The sequence below is a fragment of the Salvia hispanica genome, chromosome 4, assembly GCF_023119035.1.
Source record: "Salvia hispanica cultivar TCC Black 2014 chromosome 4, UniMelb_Shisp_WGS_1.0, whole genome shotgun sequence".
In the NCBI taxonomy this organism is placed as follows: Eukaryota; Viridiplantae; Streptophyta; class Magnoliopsida; order Lamiales; family Lamiaceae; genus Salvia; species Salvia hispanica.
The window spans coordinates 51,363,858-51,376,964 of record NC_062968.1 but is presented as its reverse complement, the minus strand read 5'-3'; positions in this window follow the sequence as shown (position 1 = coordinate 51,376,964).

The following is a 13,107-nucleotide window of genomic DNA, read 5'->3' as shown; positions in this document are numbered from 1 at the left end:
TATAGCTAAAACAATCTATTGTAAAAGGTTGAACTTGACTCACCGCCTGTATATTGCTTATAGCACGCCGGCAATTGCTTAGCATTTCATCGAACATATAATATGCATTCAGCTGACGACCACAAAGGAGTTGGAATTTCGAATCAAAACAACGGAAATGGTGATTGAAATCAACCAGCTCTCAACGCAGTAGTGTTCGATTTACTGAAATCAGATAGTGGGAGAGGGGGATAGAGAGAGACTGAGACATGGACAAGGAGAAATAAATAAATTAATTAATTAATTATTTTATTTCATTCAAGTCGTTGAATTTTAATTTATGGAGTGGGCCAAACATATAATGTTGCTGGGCTTATTATTTGAAGTCCAAAGACGAGAATCAATGATTGTGTATTTTGTGATTATTATTTGGATTGGAGCTGATGTAAGACCAATTATCACGGGTAGATAACGTTAAGATGTGTAGTGCGTATTTACTTGTGTTTTCTTGTATCTGTGCATTGCTTTTCTTCTATAATGGATAGAAGTTGTGGATTAAACATTTACTTTTTTTTATATGTTAATTCCATTGTTTTTTCTTGTTGATTTTATGATGAACTATTTCAGCACAAACTACTACTACAATGCACAACATTTTTTTTGAAAGAAATTTTTAATACAAAATTAATTTGACAACAAACCTATTTATGCATTAGTCCATAGAAACGATGGATGAATTGCACTCCCAAAAAGCAACTTGTATGTTAAAAGTATGATTTAGAAAAGAAAAAAAAAATCATAAAAATGATCACCAATATCTTGAACTATAGTTGACAAGCTTAATGAGCGTTTTTAGTGGTTGTGATACTATGTAACTACCGATATGAATATTCGAATTATAAAATACACTGATTAATATATTTGGACCATAAATTGGAAGTTTGTTTTTCACTGAAAAGTCGACGTTACAAGTTGGGATGGGGACCTCCACCATTATAATATAAGTATATATTATACGGATCATATTCCATAGCAAATTCTTTCTCCTCTTTTTTAAGTCGATTTTCATCGGCAAGTTGGCCTTACAAGTAATCAAGAGTTATTTGAATATAATATTTTTAGAATATAATCTGAATAATAAAAATAATACTACTATGAGTTTGGACTTGTCCGGATATGAGATTGCGACTTTCTAAATTTAGTCATGCACACATGTCTTAAAACAGCAAATAGATAGAACTACTCATCTACGGATTATTTTTACTATTTTTCTCTTCTTTTTTCTCCGTCTTTATAAAGTCCCTGTTATTTTCATCTAATTTTAGATCAAATTAATAGTTTGTCTTTTTTTTGAGATAGATTTATAACGATTTTACCATCTACTCATGAAATGATTCGACTCTCCGAATTATGAGATATAGGATCGGAGAAACATCTTACTATTCAACTTACACTTTATCATTAATTTTGTGATTGGTGTAAATTCATTTAGTTTATCCATATATTTCTGAATTTCCATGACTTCACAGTATATTTCCCATTGAGTTTAACTGAATTTATTATGCATGAATTTTATAATATTTAATTTAAATAAAAAATTACTCCATGTAATTGCTATCATATATATATAAAAATAAAAATGGATAAAAAATAAGAGACGGTACCATAAATTGTTAAAGAGAGAGGATGGATAAGGGATAAGGTTGTTAGTGTTAAGAGATGACTAAGCAGAGAGTGAAAAATTGTGAGAATCAATGTATATATATTGGACTATCAAGCAGAAACAATTTTTTTCAAATCACACATTTTATTGTTTAATCACGTCATATATAAATTGCGACGTACGAATTTCAGTGCCACGTAACCATCAGGATGCTCAAATATTTTCTAGGCATAAGGCCATTCGCAACACTATCTCTTATCCAACTTTTAACCGTCTCATCTCTTCACTATTCATGGGCCCCACTATACTTTTCAGCTCATCTCTTAACTAAGAGACAACACCTGCAACCCTCCATCTCTTAACCATCTCTTAACTATTCATTCAATTTCATTTTTTATTTTTAATTCCAACAAATTCAATTAATAAAAAACACACTTCATTATAAATAAAATAAAATTATAATTTAAAATACATAAAAAAATAAAAAAGACATAATTAAAAAACTAGAAATTACAAATTGCACACTTAAACTCAAATAAAAAAAATGGAGGCAAAGAAGCAGAAGAAGGAGTTCTCTAGTGACGATCATCTAATGGTTGCCAAATTTTGCCCAAATGTGCTCCATTAGATCCTCCTGGAGTTGGGCGTGGGCGGTAGAATCACGTGTCCTTACCCGAATAGACAACCGCTCTTGCAAAGACGGATGCACTCCCGTTCGAGGCGGACTACTTGCGGTTGAGCTTCTCGGGGTTTCAGGGTCGAACCAATTTCCCGCCTCAGGTCCTTCGTCGGCGACAATCATGTTGTGCAAGATTATGCACGTATACATGATGTCGACCATATTCTCTATAAACCACTGTCGAGCCGGGGCTTTGATAATGTTCCATCGAGCTTGGAGAACCCCGAACGCTCTCTCCACATCCTTGCGAGCAGACTCTTGCTTCTGCGCAAAAAGAGACTGCTTTTCGTCCGTAGGCCTGTTGAACGTCTTCACGAAGGTTGGCCACTTCGGATAGATGTCGTCGGCAAGATAGTACCCCATTTTATACTGGCGATTGTTAGCGACGAAGTTGATGGCCGGCGCTTTACCATTCAGAACTTCAGCGAAGAGGTCGGAGTTGTTGAGCACGTTGATGTCGTTGTTCGAGCCGGGGACCCCGAAATACGCATGCCAAATCCATAGCCGGTAGTCGGCGACGGCCTCGAGTATAACGGTGGGGTGGGTGCCTTTGTGGCCGCTCGTGTATGACCCCTTCAACGCCACAGGGCAATTCTTCCATTGCTAATGCATGCAATCGACACTCCCGAGCATCCCGGGGAATCCGTGCACGTGTTCGTGAAGACGGAGCAGAAACTGACAATCTGCGGTGGTTGGCTTCTTCGAAATTCGGCGGTGAAGGCTGCCCGGACGCCTTTGCGGAAGTTCAACAAACAAAGTCGCCCAGGTGGATTCTCCGACGTGCGGGTATTCGTCGAACGCATCCGCCGTTTGTCCATAGCAAGCGACGGATCGCCGCAGTACATTTTTGGAGCGTCGTGTGGCTAGGACGGCCAACAGCGTCGAACCCTTCTCTCGAAGAACTCTTCCCGTGCCGCCAATGTATTCGCGATATGCAAAAATAGCGGGCGTGACATACGGAAACGGCGACGGAAGTAGATATCTCCCCACACCGGGTTCGGACTGAAGTAATCACGTTCCAACCTTGCGGCGGCTTCCTCCCGGTTATGGTGGATGTATGTCCGGCGTTGCCTAGGAGGCGCGGCGGCTTCCTCCTCCCTACGTCGATCTGCTTCTAGCGATTCTTCCATTATTCGACGCATTTGCTCAAATGGATACATAATTGATTAAATTTGGGAGAAGAAAAAAATAAAGGAATGATTTTATAGAAGTGATTGGAGAGGAAAGAAAGAGAGATGAGAGGATAAATGTGTGTTTGTGTGTAATATGGAGAATGGAGAAGAGTATATATAGAATATATAAAAAAAAAAAAATTAAAAATTAAAATATTACCGTTCAACGGTAATATTACCGTTTTTTATTTTAATTTTTTTTTTTTTTTTTTTTGAAAAATCTGATTTTTTTAAAAAAATTGAATTATGACGTCATAAATCCGACGCCCACTCGCGGGTCGGCGAGTGGGCGTCACGCCACCAGCCCGCGCGAGCCACGTGGCGCCGGGCGCGTGTCTCGCGACCTCGAGACTTGCCTCGCCGGGACGCGTTGGGCGTCGAGACGAGACGGGAGCCGCAACGCTGTCTCGATGCCGTCTCGTCTCGTCGAGACAAGATCGAGTCCGCAACGAGGCAGCGTTGCGGATGCTCTAAACACGAATTTTCTAAAATTTTGCGTATTCTTTTGCAGTTATGTACATGCGTCAGAGCAAATGTACTGTTGGTGAAAAATCATGGGACAATTATAAGGAATAATATTTAATCTTAGAATATGTTTGTTCCTAAAATATATATTCCACATCATTTGTGCACAATGTTAGAGCCATTAGACCAAATAGCACTACTATTTTCGATACCTTTGTTTGCTTATTCATCTGGATTCTTGAATAAAAAGCTAAATACATTAAAATAAAGTGGTGGGTTGTTAATTAGCTGACAGATAAAAATAGAAAAGGGTTAAAATCCACATGGATGACACATGATTTATGTTTATATTTCACATGCCAGGCATGTTCAATTAATCCTTTGTGTACATGTAACTTTTCAACGTGCCCCCATTTAGTTATCAGACAACTCATATGGTCCCTCTCACACTCCCTAAATACTTAGCTTAGTTGTTGGAGATTTGATTCAATTAGTATTTATTAACCATATTATAAATTTAAAAAAAATATCTAATTAAAATCTTTACACGTGTAAGTATTGCACCTGTATATATATATATATATATTTAGAGGTATTTTTGTGTGCTAGATGTAGCAGTTAATCTTTATGCTACTCCCTAATTGATACATTCGCATGTGGGGTGTTTTATAGTGGCTATATTTAGTGGGAATATTGGGAGGGAAAATGAATTTTCAAAAGAGAAACCCCCTTTTAGCAAATTGGGGAACTGTTGTATTTGTAAAGTGGAGTAGCATTTATTTGCTGTAAAGGTTTTTTTATTTAGTGTTTTTTTAAAAAGGTTTGGGTTTTGTGAGATAGATTTGGAAGAATGATTGAAATGAGGCTTGTATTTTTTTTGAGACGATTAAACCCGACTTTGTTGGAAAAAAAGTTTCTGTTTCGAGTCACTAAATAAGAATATAAATAGAATAATTATTGATCAACCTATTTTAATGATTTAAATGATAATTTAGTTAGTTCTAAATTCATCATGCACTGTTCATATTAAATTCAAATAATGCCAACAAATCAAAGTCATTTTTATATCATGAACTCGGATATTCTAGGGTAAAATTGATCGTGTTAAAAATTACATTGTTGATATAAAAATGACTTCTGTCTAAGCAACTGTGATTATGAGTAAATATGATAGTAGTATAATATGAATAAAACGTGATATATAGTTCCAAAAGTAGTGATTGTATTGAATAAATGTTAGGTGGAGTATTTCATTCTCTCACAAAAAAATTAGCATATACATATGGTAGATGATAGAGGTTGAGTAATATGATTGATAGATGAGTTTTGTGGATTTGTTTACTGTGAATGAAACACATGCAAGTTTTTATGGATAAATCGAAAATGAACGAATGAAGTAATGATATTTTTTAAATTATAAAAAATCGTGTTATAGCAGGTGTTCTCCGACCCGACCTGGACCGCATTTGAATCGTGCAATTCAATTGAAGATACTATAAAATATGTCACCACATATTTGATTTTAACTAATACACTTTTTCTTAATTTTTTGTTATAATATGTTAGTTATTATATAATAGTACTACTAATATACGACTACAAACAATTATATTCAAATGCACAATGAAATAAAAACATACTTAGATAAGGGGACAAGAATTGGAAATTAAATTAATTACAGTATGAGGTAATATTTTGAGTGAACAAATTCTGATTCTAGAGGTTTCTTAGAGTATCCCCAACACTGCGGGCTTGTGTCCCAGCCTGTGGCCTGGCGCATTGGAGGGGAGGGAGACACAGCTCAGGCCACGCCTGGGGACGGTGGAGAGGCCTGGGGGCCGCGTCTAGTTGCATCCCGGCCCGACATTGCGCGCTCCCGAGATGCGCCCCGTTGGGGATGCTCTTAGGGCATCCACAACCCCGTCCCGGATCCAAGTTGTAAGTCCCCTCCACGTCATTATTTTCCTCATTTTCTGTGCTAGGCAATAATTCCCACAACCCTTCAGGTCCCATGTAAGCCCCAAACATTAAATTACACTATTCATAACTCTAAACTATTTTACTTTTAAAATTGAAAACGTTGAACAATTTTAATTAAATAAATCATTCGGAAATTATAACAAACCCTAGAAATTAAAAAAAAAAATTTACAAACCCTAGAAATTAAAGGTTATAGGTCCTAAAAATTTTAAAATTACAATTCCTAAAAATTGGAAACTTTTTTGAACAATTATATTTCAGAAAATTCATAGGAATGATTTAGAAGGAATGAAAATATGGTGGAGTTTAAATAGGCCAAAAAAATATATAAAAATGGGGACCGGGTCCGGCTCGAGCGCCCGCAACGCTAGGACTGGCCGCAAACGGGTGCGGCCCGTGAGCTCGCATCGTCAGGCCGGACTGCAACGGGGCACGGCCTCAGGCGTGTCCCAGACCCAGCCTCCCCCACCTCCAATGCTTGCATGCCCAACCCGGACCCCTAGTTGTGGTCCGGTCAGGCGCGCTGCGGATGGCCTTATACACTAAGGTTTACTTTACAAAACTCAACCGGGGTAGTATTGTAAGTTTTCTTTTTTAATGTTATGTTCATCTCATTTTTATTGCATACTTATAAGTGGAAGTGGTGGGTAAATTAACCATCGAAAAAATTATTCAATTTAATCAATTTTTGGTTAATATTGTAACTTTTTAAAAAGACAATTACATTATAGTTTTGACCTTTATTTCACCTAGCTTATAATTTTGAATTTGAGCAAAATTGTGTTTGATGTGGACAAAATATTTAGCAACTTCAGTTAAGTTTTTAATTGTATACATATACGTGCCACGCCAAAATTTCATCATGGGTCGATAATTGTGACAAATGTCAACATATACAATCTGTGATTTTTTAAAGTTGCGGGATGACCAAAAGTTTATCAAACTTGGTGTTTTTTCCCAAAATTTACCATTAATTATAATTTTAATATATACATATAATGTGAATAAACAAAATAAATTATGAAATTTTACCCTCTACCGGTTAAAATGTTTTCGTGAAATATTTATACCATTAATTTATTAATTATTAAATAAGTACTACTAAATGATTATAGTCAATAAATAGAAGAAACACAAATGTGTCTTTATTATAAATATTATACCAATCATTATTGATAATATAAATAAACACTCAAATGTTCTTTGCCTACCTAGGGCTGTAGCTTCTTGGCTGTAGCTTCTTGGGGTCGTATGCACATAATAATTGATAACAAGAAAAGTACAAACTCAGTCTGCAATAAATATACGTTATTGCAACCTATATAATTTAATTTTTTTATTTTTGGTAGGTAACTGCCGCAATAAATTACATACAAAGGGTAATAATAAAGTAACGAGATTATTACAACCCGATGGCCGAAGCGAAGAATAGAATATTATCCTATCCTTCATATGAAAGGAAATTTCAATATAACATATCCTTATTGTTGTACAAAAATTTGATGTTGATGTTTATAATCGTATTCCAACCTATAATAACATGAATTGCATGAACCACGTCGGGGTAATAATTATTTTTATTGTTATTTATTTATTTATTGTATTTTGCGCCATTAATGATTGTTTATTGGGTTTTTGCGATTTGTTTTCTATTTCAACCACAATCTAATTTTGTTGTATTTTTTGCCATTAATTATGGATGGAGCCTGGAGGGAGTATATTCAGCTTTCATCGAACTGTCACCTAAAATTACAAAAGCAATAGCAATATTCTAGAACTAGTCTTTTATTTTGATGTTCTCAATGCATATCTAGGCTATATGATATGACCACATTATAAAATTTTGCAGCCATACTAGGTTAATAGTAGTTGTAAATAATTTGTTTATCGGGATAATAAATCTTAGAAGAACAACACTTTTGAAGCAACAATATTTTTTTATTATCTCTTTCTTTTTTCATGTCCCTTCCATTTTACCGTTCTCTTACTTAGAATTTCTAACTGAGATAAAAAAAATATTTAAATTATAAAGATGATCAAATTGTTATTAGTTTCGTAATTTTTAAAATTAAAATATTAAATTATAAAGTTGCAAATTTTCTTAATAATTCCATTTATATACAAATCAATGTTTTTTTGGCGATATTAAAAATAAAATTGTTTCAGTAAAATAAGAAAAAATAAATAAAAAAAATAAAAGAAAAAAAATACTCCACTTATTTATTAAAACATGTAATTTTAAACATTATACCAAAATATACCGAAAATACGGTATATACTGATATTTTTGGTATGATGATACATTCGGTATACCGTTATGTTTATTATCGGTATACCACAGTATTTACTGATATCAATACGGGGTTGCGCTAATGCGCTAACTAATTTACAGTAATAAATAATAACTCTCAATTCTGTGTTTTAAAAATATCAACATAAAGACATAATTATATCAATACAACATGTAAAATTTAAATATCAACACAAAGACATAAGTTTATCAGCACAAGAAGATTGATAAATTTATGTCTCTGTATTGATATTTTTAACATACAACATTGATATTAGTTATTACTGTAAATTAGTTAGTATTTGATCACACACCTATCAATACGTATCGAATCTATAATATATACGATATATAATGATTTTCAAATGTTATTTTCGGTTTACATGTATAAGAAACGTTATGGTAGAATGGTATAGCGTACCAAAATTTGGTATACATGTACGAAATACCGTAAAACCAGTACGATAACGGTATTCGAATCATTCTATATATACCGAAATTTGGTACAACGAAAAGTTCGGTACGGTGCAGTATGATACTTTCTCATACCAATATTTTTGGTATGGTACACAATATGACACTTTGAGTATGGTATACCGTACCATCCCATTTCTAATCAAAGTACAACACTTTTGCATAGATGACACAATTGAAAAAATCTAAAACTTCATGGGACTAATAAAAATTTGATCAACTTTATAATTTAAATTACTATTATTAACACTTTCTAATATTACTTCAAACAAAATTATTGGAAAATAGTGAGATGTAGAATTAAGTCTCATCATTTTTTTCTCAAATAAAAAACTAGAAATAAAGTAAATAAGTAGGACACACTATATAACTTTCTTCTTTTATAAACCTTTTGAATAGGAGAATGACCATTTTTAACACAATATTTAATTTTTTAATTTTATTGAAACATAATTATGAAAATTTCAACAATGTAGCCATGTAGGTGTTAAATACTATTTTTCTTATAGTATACAGTTGACATTGAGGGTGTTGGTAAATTATTAGTTGTGTAAACGGTTCCACACTAGAAAGAAAATAAATGTGACAAATCTTGTAAATTTCAACCCCTTATGACCATTATATCCCTAATCAAATACTCCATCCGTCTCCGATTAATTATCACTCTTTGACCGAGCACGGGTTTTAAGAAATGTAAAGAAAAGTTGGTTGAAAAAGTTAGTGGAATATGAGACCCACTTTTTTATTTTGGTTTTATAATAAAATGTGAGTAAAGTGAGTTAGTGGAATGTGAGACCTACTAGCTATTTATGGTAAAAATGAAGTGTGACAATTATTGAGGGACGAATAGAAATAGAAAAGAGTGACAATTAATCGGGGACGGAGGGAGTATTTAATTTTCTAATCAAGTGTACAAGTAATAAATAGTACTACTCCCTCTGGCCTCTGTTACACAAGAATATAAACTCTTTTATTTTTAGTCGGTCTCACAAAAATGTGCAATTTCTAATTTTAGAAACTTTTTTTTCTCACTAATGAGGTATGACCCATTCTCCATTAATAATACTTAAATAACTTTTTTTTACGTCTCTTATACTTTACCAATTGTGTATTAAAATATGTGCTCAATCAAAGTGCATATTTTTATGGACGGAGAGATTAAGTATGATTTTCAGTTTTTCACTTATATAGTCATATTTCTGCAATTAATGGCCTATTTATTGATGGGTCCACTAATTTTCATTTATTTGCCTCATGGTCCAGTTTTTATTGGTAGTTTTCGATATTTAAAATACTACTACTACAAAACAAAAACATGGCTTGTCTATCGATGGTATATTTAATTTATTTGGTTGATATTTTTGACTTAATCCTAAAAAACATGGATATTAGAAGCTAATTTTTGGAGATTATTGGTTTCGATTAAAATGATATCAGCCGATGAATATAAAATTATTTAGCATAAAAACTGTATATACTTTTTAAATTTACCTAACTTTGTACCGAATATATATTCTAACCAGCGAATATGGACAAAATAAATGCTGATTATTTGTAGTGTTTAAAATTTTGAATGCTTACCCACTACTATCAATGATGAGAAAGTAAACTGCAGCTAAAATTAAATACTAAAATTGCTGTAATTAAGTCATAACACTGGCAGCATTACTGTAGCCAAACTGTCACCTGAAATTAATCAATATTGTAAATTAAATTTAACTATTATTAATACCCATTGTTAAAGAATATATATTTGTGATTGGCTGGCTGCAGGCTGAATGGATACTCTAAATTATTATATGTATATTGAAGTACCGGCCAACAATTAACAAACAAAATTTGAACCTAAAAACTTATGTCGTGAATTAAATTTATAAATTAGATTTAATTTTCGTTTTGGCACACACGCAAGAAATTTTAGCTTAAAACTTACATTTACAACAAATTAAGAGGTATCCATAGTATAATAAAGAGTAGTTTTTTACTATCGTAAAAACCTTTATTTTCATTTGTTTCTTACTCGAATTCTTATATAATGGATTATAAACCACACATATACGGATAAACTACACTTCTGAAAAATTATGTACTATGATAAATTCAAATTTATAGAAGTATCGATAAAATTCAAATATGAAATTTTTGGTACCAAAAATATCATTTCCGACACCAAGCATGTATATTTATCATTAAATTTATAATTTCTTTCTGGACAAATTCGAGTTTCGTGTATACCTATATAGCTTATGTGTGTGTGTGTATCAATAATTGTATGATTAGTGGGGTATCACAGCTAGATTAATGTATGAGATTTTATTTTCTAATGTTCAATCATACATAGGATGAAAATTCCAATCCATTTATTACGGTAGGTTGCAACCTAACAGAATTTGGCCACTATTTACTTCTACTCATAAATGACTTTGCCAAATAACATGCCCCACACATAATTAATTAGTTTAATTCAACCCCATGGATCCCACCCTTAAAATGACCTCTCTTTGCTACTAAAATTTTAAAATAAAGAATATATAAAAGGTTAAAAAAAATAAAAATTACGAAGTTTGTTCGAATTCTGTTCCGGTATCTTGTATTTTAAAAATAGTTAGAAAAATCAGAATGTTTAGATTTGTTCTTAATTATTTCATGGTAAAAAAATATGATCTCATGCATGCAATATATTGTTTATCTTTTCATCCAAAGAATATCGTTTCATTATATATGAAGAGATAAAATTATTTAACTAATCTGTGATAACGTACATATATTATTTTTAGCTGTCATATCAAATGCAATTTACTAAATTATTTCCATATAGTAGTAATAATTAAGAGCAAATTTAAACTTTATAATTTTTCTACCATATTCTCAAAAATGATACGTCTAGGGGGTAGTACATTTCAAAACTTTTGGACAAATCAGAATTTGAAAAAAATAATTTTTTTTTGGCCAATTATCCAGTACTATAAAAATAATAGTAGTACACAAATACTCCGTATTTATCAAACTCAATTTCATGAAAATTGCATGTGGGGCCCTTGTACAACGTGGCACCACAAGTACTAACAATTATTTTTCAAAGTTTTTAACCCCATGATTATTAAATTTATCAACTAGTTGGCGTGAAAGGGCAATTTAGTCAGTATAAATAATGGGGAGAATAATCCCGTTTACGAAATAAATCTCTTATTATGATTGGATAAAAAAAGTAGTGAAATATAAAAGGGGAAATGATATAAAAAGGTCAATGCTATACATGTGAGGGGCAATTCGGACATTTTATAAAGATACCCACCTGTTTAACCCAAAATAGCCACTGAAATCCAAAATGCCCCAAAAGCAAAGCTGACCTACATTAACTGGACACCCTTCTGTTATCTCCAATTTATTACCAAAGGTAGAATTTATCACTAAATATTATCTCGAATTTATTGCCTAAGGTAGAATTTATCACTAAATATTACTCTCTATAAACAACATGCAAAAATCAATTTAAGTATTACAACGGTATATCGAGTTTTACGAGCGAATATGGAATCTACCACAAAATTATACGAACATGTCTAAAAAAAATAGATTAGTTTTATTATTTTGATCATCCATCAAAATTAGACCAATTTTAAAATATAAAGTTTTAAATACTAGTACTAACAACACTACTAATGTGTACTCTACAATTCACTGACACCACCTACACCAACTTTTCTTTCACTCTCTTTTACAAATTGCATATTAAAATACATATAATACGTGTCGTCTACAATTTTGTCTATTTTTTTTAAATAAAAGTAGTACATAATATAAGTGCACATACATAAATTAAACTATCTCATCAGTTTCGAGGGTGCTCTCAAATGCAGAATTTACTTGTGCAAAAATGAACTTATGTATTCCAATGTTATATTGAGCTTCACTATCAAATACAATATACACAATTTACCACTAAATTTTAATTAAGCATGTAACATTACTAGCTATACATAAACTAAACAGTCTGATTCATCAGCATCGGCAATTTTATCAAATGTAGAAACTAAATTATACATACAGCCATAGTACATACCGAATGAATATTAATTAGGTTGCATCAATATTATATGAGATTACCGTTGAGTTCAGATTCAGAAAGATGTTGCAGTCGACCGTAAAATTGACACGTGCCGGGCTCGGTATCCCGGGCTATTCCGATGCTATATTAGTAACCCTAATTACAGGTAATGCCTCTATAAAGAATATACTCCCTCCGTCACACTTTAATTGACACATTTTTTTTTTTGGAATTTCTCACTCTACATACCACATTTCTAAAAATAGAAATATCATTTTCTCTATTTTTTTCTATCTTTTATTTTATTCTCTCCACTTAACCCATAATACAATACTACATTAAATTTTGTGTCTGAAT